Source organism: Apium graveolens, chromosome 11, assembly GCF_009905375.1.
Source record: "Apium graveolens cultivar Ventura chromosome 11, ASM990537v1, whole genome shotgun sequence".
Classification (NCBI taxonomy): domain Eukaryota; kingdom Viridiplantae; phylum Streptophyta; class Magnoliopsida; order Apiales; family Apiaceae; genus Apium; species Apium graveolens.
The window spans coordinates 83,417,118-83,425,804 of NC_133657.1; the positions used below are offsets into that span (position 1 = coordinate 83,417,118).

Here is an 8,687-nt window from a genome sequence, read left to right on the forward strand (position 1 = left end):
AGAAAACTAGCATCCAACGTTACAACGAAACAAGAATCACAAGAATATATGCTTCCTCTTCGTTGCTGTGTGCTAAATCGGTCTTCTTCCTTATCTCCTTCGCTTCTTGCCAAACACAATCTAAAACATAATCTCCTCTTTTTTTATTCTATGAAAAACGTCTTAAATCTACTTATATAATAGTCCCATAAAACTCAGATTACATAGAAGTTGGAAGCCAAACAGAAGTAGAAGTCTAAAATAATATATCTTTTTCCCCGACCCTGCGCGGCCGCTCAGCATTTCTGCGCGGGCGCGCAAGGCTGCTGCGCGGCCGCTCAGCATTGCTGCGCGGGCGCGCAGGACCCTACTGGAAAATTTCCAGGTTTGCTCCATTTCTTCGCCGTAATCTGCCCGTTCTTTTCCTCTCGCAATGGTGAACACATGCCAAGGCTTATTCTTGATGATTCCTCCTCCGAAATGCAACTAATACCCTGAAATGCATAAACACTAGAAAAACGTATCAAATACACAAAATACTTGATTTCAAGACACCAATTTAAGCCATTTTAAGACGTTCTAAGTGGTATAAAATGCCACTTATCACACCCCCAAACTTAAATCGATGCTTGTCCTCAAGCGTCACAGACTCAAAAACAAATAAAAATATGCATGAATGCAATCTATATGAAAATGCAACGATCCCCCTTACTACAATTAACCAACCAAATTGCCACGTCTCAACGAATGCAGTTAGACACTAAAGATCAATAAACTCATGCAAACGGACATACCTCCAGAAACGTGGTGTGTGCAAATGCTTAACAGATATGCTTTGGAACTAGACCAATTACTATGACTAGACTATCCTCAAGACAATCCTACGATTATACAAAGAATAAAAATTCTAGGCACAAAGTGATATACAACACTACAAGAACTCTGGAGCTTACTACGGAATCGTGCTTTTTATTTACAACTCAAATGCTTATTTGACTGTGCAATGAGTGAGATCCACAAAAGACTTATACAATGGTATCCATGTAACGAGCGTTAGGTTAGCGGATCCCAGACTCTAAAAGCCTTAGGTCACTAGGCACAAAGTCCCCTAAGAACTTAATAACTCTAATACCAAAGAGCCCACTCTTGATCAATTATGCAAAAAATTTTTTTTTAATAACTCTGAGCAAGTGCGTTTCGCTCCATCTTGCTCAACCCTAGACTACTCGCATAACATGCGAGCCGGCTACTAGCCATTTGACGCCTAGCCACAACTAGCAACAAATTCCATTTTTACTCCATTTTTTTTTCTTTTTCATACCTTTACCACTAAGAACCTATTATCAAATTCTAAGCATAATAAATAGATTATCCTCGAAAATAATCAGATCATAACAATAATCTAGTCCTTAAGCATTCTCTAAGACTTAGTGACAATACAAGTGCTTCTAGCATGCATATCAACCTACACAACTTAATATCACTTTAATGTTATCACTACACTCGCATCAATATCACAATTCAGTCGATAAATCATTGTAAAAGGGATCATGGTATATGCATGAGCTATATGATATGACAAACAAATAAAGCTATATATATAAAAAAAACTATATGGCAAAAATTATGCAACTATATGAACTAACTATCATGAATATGCAGCTATATGACACACACAAAATATTCCTTAACTACCACCCCCAAACTTAAAATCTTCACTGTCCCCGGTGAAGGTAGTAGAAAGGAACACAGGGTATACCTACTCGGAGTCATCATCATCATCACCCTCAGTGGGTGGAGTATCAGGCGGCGGGTATGCAGAGTCCTCACCAAAAACTGGCCACTGGATATCAGCTCCAAGGCCTCGAAAAGCAGTCCCTAACGTAAGAGTGAGCTCTTGAGCAAACCTGCTCTGCGTCTCATACATGGCATCCATCCGCCGTGAAAGCCTCCTATACTGGGCATCACCCATCCCAGCACCCTCCTGAGCTCTCGAAGAACTAGCCTCACCACGCCCTGGCCTGGCCATAGTAGCACCTCGTGCTGGACGCCCTCCTGGAAGACGATAACCCAGCCCATGCTCCTCAGGCTCACCACCGGTCCACTCCTGCATCCCATTCAGAGTGCCAGAATCTATCGGAGCTGCTGGCAACTGCAACTGCTCATGAGCCGGCCAGTTCACTCCCACTGCTCGGCATAGCTTTGTAACCGTGGATGCATAAGGGATGTTCATATGCTTTGCTCCCCTCAAAAACTTCAGAATTCCTTGGTAGATAAACTCACCAAGGTCCACATAGTATTCCTTATTCAGAATTCCCCACAACAACTGTGCTCTCTCAACCGTGACCTCGTGTGCATGTGAAGAAGGCAAAATATTAGCACATATAAATACATTCCATGCACGGGCATACCTGTTCATGGCGATCGCCGGAAAGTGACGATACTCATTATTGGCTGGACTGCGGTTCCAAACTGTGCCCGGTCGACAGAGAGTCGCACAAATCAAATCCAAGTCAAAGTCCTCAGCAGTCTTTTCATTCCAGTTCTCCTCCTCCGGCTTCCTCTCTCGCTGCCCAATCACACGGTGAATCGCCGCAGGATGATAATCAACCGTCAGCCCACGAACTACAGAAAACCCATTCTTTTCAGCCTTCGCGTTCGCGTAGAACTCGCGAACAACACTCATCGGTACTGCTTCGGGCGACTCACAAAAAGCTATCCACCCCTTCTCTGCAATCATGGGCAACAACTCACCATCCCTCCCTGATGGTAAAAACCCCCTCTCCTTCAGAATCGGCTTCCCCAACAGCCTAGTGTACTCCTCCTCCGCGGCTCTGTCAGTTAACCGAGGCCTTGCAGCAGTACCCCTTGATGAATCAGCAGTAGGAACTGTGCTGCTGCTGTCAATAGTGCGTGCTCTCTTGGGTGCCATTGATTTGTGAATAAAAGTGTGTAAGAACTGATTTTTGATGTTTATGCGAGGGTTTAAGTGTAGGAAGTTTGTGGGAGATATGTGGGATAGGTGTATGTATATATAGGGTGTGGAGTAGGTTAAATTAGATTAGGAGTGGGGTTGAGGGATAAAATCATGGGGTAATGGGAAAAAAATTCGTGGGTTTATGGGCTGTGATGGTTTTTTTGTGTGTTTTTGTTTTTGTTTTTTTTTTTTTTCTGAACTGTAAAAAAATTTTCTGGAACTCGACCCCTGCGCGGCCGCTCATCATTTCTGCGCGGGCGCGCAGCAAGCTGCGCGACCGCTCAGCATAGCTGCGCGGGCGCGCAGAGGGTCTCTGGAAATTTTTTTTTTCAGCCCATGTTTTCTGATTTTTTTGTGTTTTTGGATAGGTTATTAACTTCTAAGGGTTCCTGTAACAACAATTCATGGGTTGCCTCCCACGCAGCGCTTCTTTTTCGTCATTAGCTTGACGTTCCGTACCTTTCTCACGTAGTCAACAACATGGCACTAACCACCTCTCGGTTTGCCATGTCCCCATAGTAGTGCTTCAACCGCTGACCGTTAACCTTGAATGCTTGGTCCGAATCATTCTCAAAAATTTCCACCGCTCCATGTGGAAACACAGTTTTGACAATAAAAGGTCCAGACCACCTTGATTTCAACTTCCCAGGAAAAAGTCGGAGCCGAGAGTTGAATAACAGAACTTGTTGCCCTGGCACAAATAACTTAGGATGTAGCTTCCTATCGTGCCACCTCTTCACCTTTTCCTTATACATTTTGTTATTCTCGTACGCTTGAAGTCGAAATTCATCAAGTTCATTAAGCTGAAGCATTCTTTTCTTTCCAGGTGCATCTAAATCCAGGTTCAATTTCTTCAATGCCCAGTAGGCCTTATGCTCAAGCTCCGCCGGTAGATGACATCCCTTACCGTACACCAACTGAAACGGTGACATCCCAAGTGGAGTTTTGTATGCTGTTCTGTAAGCCCAAACAGCTTCATCGAGCTTTAAAGACCAATCCTTCCTTGACGGACAAACAACCTTCTCTAGAATGCGCTTTATCTCTCTGTTAGACACTTCCGCTTGACCATTTATTTGCGGATGATAGGCAGTAGCTACTCGATGATTCACATTATAACGCTGCATCATAGAAGTGAACTTACGGTTGCAAAAATGCGATCCTTCATCACTTATGATTACCTGAGGTGTTCCAAACCTTGTGAAAATTTGCTTATGAAGAAAATTTAGCACTGCCTTTGCATCATTTGTCGGTAAAGCTTTAACTTCGACCCATTTTGAGACATAATCGACTGCCAGCAAGATGTACTGATTATTGCAAGACGAGATAAAAGGCCCCATGAAATCGATTCCCCATACATCAAAGACCTCGACTTCAAGCATCACATTTAATGGCATCTCATCCTTCCTTGACAAATTTCCCACTCTTTGGCAACGATCACACCTTAAAACAAAATGATGAGCATCCTTGAACAAGGTAGGCCAGAAAAAACCTGCTTGCAGAATACGAGCTGCCGTCTTCTCACCTCCATAGTGTCCACCATAAACCGTGGAATGGCAGTCTCGTAATATCCCCCCCGTCTCACAGAACGGGATACATCTCCTGATGATCTGGTCAGCTCCCTGTCTAAACAAATATGGTTCATCCCACATATACCACTTCACCTCATGCAGAAACTTCTTCTTTTGCGCGGATGTCAAATTAGGAGGCATTATATTGCTGACAAGATAGTTTACAATATCTGCAAACCATGGATCTTCCTCCTGAATTGCAAACAACTGCTCATCCAGAAAAGATTCATTGATTAACGTTCTATCTTGTGAAGTAGAATCGGGATTCTCCAACCTAGAGAGATGGTCAGCTACTTGATTCTCAGTACCTTTTCTATCTTTGATCTCTAACTCAAATTCTTGAAGTAAAAGCACCCAACGAATGAGTCTCGGCTTCGAATCCTTCTTAGAAACCAGATAGCGAATAGCTGCATGATCAGTGAATACTGTCACTTTCGTACCAAGCAGATAAGATCGAAATTTCTCAAAGCCAAAGACTATAGCCAAAAGCTCCTTCTCAGTAGTGGTGTAGTTCAATTGGGCCCCATTTAAAGTTTCACTCGCATAGTAGACCACATGGAAGAGATTTTTCTTGCGCTGTCCCAGAACTGCACCTACCGCATAATCACTCGCATCACACATCATCTCAAACGGTTTTGTCCAATCTGGTGCTGTAATAACTGGTGCTGTGATCAAACTCTCCTTGAGAGTTTCGAATGCTGCCAAACATTCATCATCAAATTTTAAAGGCACATCTTTCTCAAGTAAATTGCACAACGGCTTAGATATCTTTGAAAAGTCCTTGATGAATCGTCGATAAAAACCCGCATGACCGAGAAAACTACGGATTCCTTTCACCGAAATAGGTGGGGGAAGATTTTTAATGACTCCCACCTTGGCCTTGTCCACCTCCAGACCTTTGCTAGAGACCTTATGCCCAAGGATAATGCCTTCACGCACCATAAAATGACATTTTTCCCAATTAAGCACCAAATTAGTTTCCACGCATCTTTTGAGTACGGCGCGCAGATTATTCAAGCATTCATCATATGAGTGTCCAAAGACGGAGAAGTCATCCATGAACACTTCGACGTTATTTCCAATCATGTCAGAGAATATAGCCATCATACATCTCTGAAAGGTGGCCGGGGCGCCACATAACCCAAACGAAACTCTACGAAAAACAAATGTGCCAAATGGACAAGTGAAGGTAGTCTTTTCCTGATCCTCTGGTGCAATACAAATCTGATTATACCCGGAATAACCATCCAGAAGACAAAAATACTCATGTCCTGCCAATCTGTCAAGCATTTGATCAATGAATGGGAGAGGGAAGTGATCCTTTCTTGTGGCTTTGTTCAATTTCCTATAATCTATGCATACTCTCCATCCTGTAACTGTTCGAGTAGGGATGAGCTCATTCTTTTCATTTGCGACCACAGTGATACCTCCTTTCTTAGGAACACATTGTACAGGGCTCACCCACGAGCTGTCAGAAATAGGATAAATGATGCCTGCATCTAGCCATTTCAGAATTTCTTTCTTCACCACCTCCTTCATGATGGGATTCAGTCTTCGTTGCTGTTCCACAGTTGGCTTACTTCCTTCCTCTAGCAGAATTTTATGCATACAATATGAAGGACTTATCCCCTTGATGTCTGCTATGGTCCATCCTATAGCCGATTTGAATTCTCTCAAAATCCTTAAGAGCTTATCTTCCTCACTACCTGAAAGGTCAGCTGAAATAATAACAGGTAACGTAGATGAATCACCTAAAAAAGCATACCTCAAGTGTTCAGGTAATGGTTTAAGCTCCAAGGTAGGTGCTTCCTCTATTGATGGTTTGAGCTTCCCTTCAGCATTCTTAAGGTCAGAAGTACCAAGAGATTCAAATGGTATGTCGAGCTTTCGCTTCCATGGAGAAGCGTTCAGATATTGTAATTGCTCGTTGCTATCTTCATCATCACTGTCAAATTCCCCCACTAAGGCCTTTTCCAATGCATCAGACATTAGCATGTGATCGAGTTCCGACGTAACCGCAGAATAAATCACATCCACTTTTAAGCACTCTTCATCTTCTGTAGGGAATTTCATTGCCTTGAATACGTTGAAGGTCACATCCTGATCTTGGACCCGCATAGTAAGTTCCCCTTTTTGCACATCTATCAAGGTACGACCAGTAGCCAAGAAAGGCCTCCTCAAGATTATGGGAATCTTTTTATCTTCCTCAAAATCCAGAATAATAAAATCTGCAGGAAAGAAGAGCTTATCCACCTTGACAAGCACATCCTCAACTATGCCCCTTGGGTAAGTAATGGAACGGTCAGCCAATTGTAGCGACATGTATGTGGGTTTTGGATCAGGCAGATCCAGCTTTTTAAAGATCGACAAGGGCATCAGATTAATGCTTGCTCCCAAATCACAAAGGCACTTGTCAAAAGTTAGATTGCCAATGGTGCAAGGAATGGTGAAGCTTCCTGGATCTTTCAGTTTTGGTGGTAACTTTTGCTGCACAACAGCGCTGCATTCTTCCGTGAGAGCAACGGTTTCAAGGTCATCCAGTTTCACCTTCCTTGAAAGAATAGTCTTCATAAACTTCGCATAACTAGGCATTTGTTCCAGAGCCTCAGCGAAAGGTATATTGATGTGAAGTTTCTTGAACACCTCCAGAAACTTCCCGAACTATCTATCCAGCTTTTGTTGCTGCAATCTCTTAGGAAAAGGTGGTGGAGGATAGAGCTGTTTCTCCCCTGTATTAGCCTCAGGCAGAGTGTGTTCAACAGTAGTCTTCCTTGGTTCCGCCGCTTTCTCCTTTTGCTTAGATTCTTCATCCCTAACTTCAGCTTCGACTTCTTTTACCTTTTCAGCATCAGCTACTTTTCCAGACCTTAAGGTAATAGCCTTGACTTGCTCTTTGGCTTCCTTCCTGCCTGGTACTTCCGTGTCACTGGGAAGAGTGCCAGGTTGATGATTGAGCACTGTATTGGCTAATTGACCGATTTGATTTTCCAAGGTCTTGATAGAAACCGCCTGACTCTTGCACAACAGCTTAAGTTCCTCAAAATCAGCACTAGTAGGTGCAGCTGCACTTCCCTGTTGAGGATATGATTGCCTTGTAGCATACTGCTGTGGTTGCTGGAATCCAGGTGGGTTAAACTGTTTACTTACTCCTTGCTGATATGGTGGCTGAATAGCATTCTGATTATTCCCCCAGCTGAAATTTGGATGATTTCTGTTGTTAGGATGATAGGTCGCTGGCACAGGCTGCTGTTGTCGCTGATAATTATTCACATACTGAACAGATTCATTGACAAGAGAACACTGATCCGTAGCATGAGAACCTGCACAAAGCTCACAAACCATAGCTATTTGATTAACTCCATACGTAGCCAGAGAATCAACCTTCATTGATAGCGCTTGGAGCTGGGCTGCAATAGCGGTGGCTGCATCAACTTCCAGAATACCTGCTACCTTGCCTGACGTCATCCTCTGAGTTGGGTTTTGATGCTCATTTGCAGCCATCGTCTCGATAAGATTATACGCCTCAGTATAGCTTTTAGCCCATAAGGCGCCTCCAGCTGCTGCATCGAGCATGGGCCGAGATTGGGCCCCCAAACCATTATAAAAACCAGTGATTACCATCCAATCCGGCATTCCATGATGTGGACATTTTCTCAACATTTCCTTGTAGCGTTCCCAAGCCTCGCACATAGATTCTGTAGGTTGCTGCGCAAATTGAGTAAGAGCACTCCTCATAGCAGCAGTCTTTGCCATTGGATAAAACTTCACCAGAAACTTTTGCGTAAGATCTTGCCACGTAGTGATGGACCCAGCTGGTTCAGAATGTAACCAGTCTTTAGCTTTATCCCTCAGTGAGAATGGGAAAAGCCTCAACTTGATAGCCTCATCAGTCACGCCATTATACTTAAAAGTGCTGCAGATCTCGACAAAATTCCTTATGTGCATGTTGGGGTCTTCAGTTGCCGCTCCTCCAAAAGAAACAGAATTCTGCACCATCTGAATAGTGCCCGGCTTGATCTCAAAGGTGTTAGCTTGAATAGCCGGATGAAGGATGCTTGACTGAATGTCATCAATTTTAGGCCGAGAAAAATCCATAAGAGCTGGATCAGCTTGAACAATACGATCTCCCATGTTTACTGGTTCTTTCTGCTCAGTTCCTGAAT

General features: G+C 43.4%; 1 non-coding gene across 1 annotated transcript; it reads left to right on the forward strand.

Moving 5' to 3' along the window:
* The first annotated feature begins 8,155 nt into the window (after nucleotides 1-8,155).
* LOC141698799 (small nucleolar RNA R71) lies at nucleotides 8,156-8,262 on the forward strand. Its single transcript, XR_012565301.1, has one exon. It is a non-coding gene; the product is annotated as a small nucleolar RNA R71 (small nucleolar RNA).
* The last annotated feature ends 425 nt before the right edge of the window (nucleotides 8,263-8,687 follow it).